The following is a 1277-nucleotide window of genomic DNA, read 5'->3' on the forward strand; positions in this document are numbered from 1 at the left end:
ACCTTTTCATTTTATACCATCACTCGTGTGACTTGGAGACCATTCCGTCCTCCAAATGTACATCTGTTGGAGCAAAGGGTTACCAGAAACAAGTAACAGGGATATCAAGACCATTGCTCAATAACCACAGCCATAATTTTGCAATATTTATTGTGCTCTGCAGGAGTTTTCCTGGGATCAAAACTTGGCTGGTTTTATTAACAGTATTCTCAGTTGTGTCACATGGATTGTTTCATGGTATTAGAGCTGAATGCTGTAACTTGCCATTTCAGAATTGCTAGTTATAGATTTTGCAGGAGTGTATTTGCATGCTGTAGCCTCTCACAAAACGCTATGTAATTTGAATACCACCCTTATCCATCAGGTATGTCCCTCTGGTATGTATCACTGCCCAGGAACTGTGTCTGGACACCTTTCCTATTTAACCTGGCTGATCTTACATTACACAATCAGGTGTATTATTTTCAAAATGTATTCTTGAGTGTTTAGGTGTAAACTGACCCAAGAGAAGCATACAGGTAGTTGTCAATTAAAGCAGCTTTTAGAAATTATGTATGGGGATTTTAAGATGACCTTCATGTTTTTTACCAAAAGTCAGCCTACAAAGAGACACAAGTAGAATCAGATGTATTTACTTGCATAGCTAAGATACACAATTTTTTTTCAATTGATTTGCATGGCTTTCTGGAAAAAAAAACTATTCTTCTTAAGCAGCAGGTAAGGAAAAGAATATGGATAAAATATTTGGGGAGAAATGTGAAAGGAAATTTAATATATTTAATCTTATTATACATTTTTCTACATTAAAGTCAACAGGCTGCAAATATATTTTGCTACAAAGCTTTGTGTAAGAAATATCTCTATAAGAAAATACATCTCATTAAACATTTCCTGTAAATAAATTATCCCAAGTAACTGTGTTTTGCAAGAGCAAGATGGTGGGTAGGCCAATGATAAGAAGAGCTAAAAATTGCTGAGACCCCATTGCTGCAACCACCCTCCTCATGCTGGGTATCAATTTCTTTTATATAGTGACAATGAGACCACTTGAGTTCCTCTCCTGAGCATGTGCTGTGTCAGTGTAAATAAAACTTGCAAAATTGGTTCCTGGACTTTTTTAGTATCTTGAAATTTCTGAGCCTTATTCCTGTTCCAGTGACTTTGGAAAACACTGGAGTAAGCAGAGTTGTGATGATAGGACTCCAAGATAGAACTCAGACTATTATAAAACAGAAGCTCCTGTCTCTGAGCAGTCCCTCTAGGTCAATAAAAACTAA

The sequence above is a fragment of the Corvus brachyrhynchos genome, unplaced genomic scaffold, assembly GCF_000691975.1.
Source record: "Corvus brachyrhynchos isolate BGI_N302 unplaced genomic scaffold, ASM69197v1 scaffold175, whole genome shotgun sequence".
NCBI lineage: Eukaryota > Metazoa > Chordata > Aves > Passeriformes > Corvidae > Corvus > Corvus brachyrhynchos.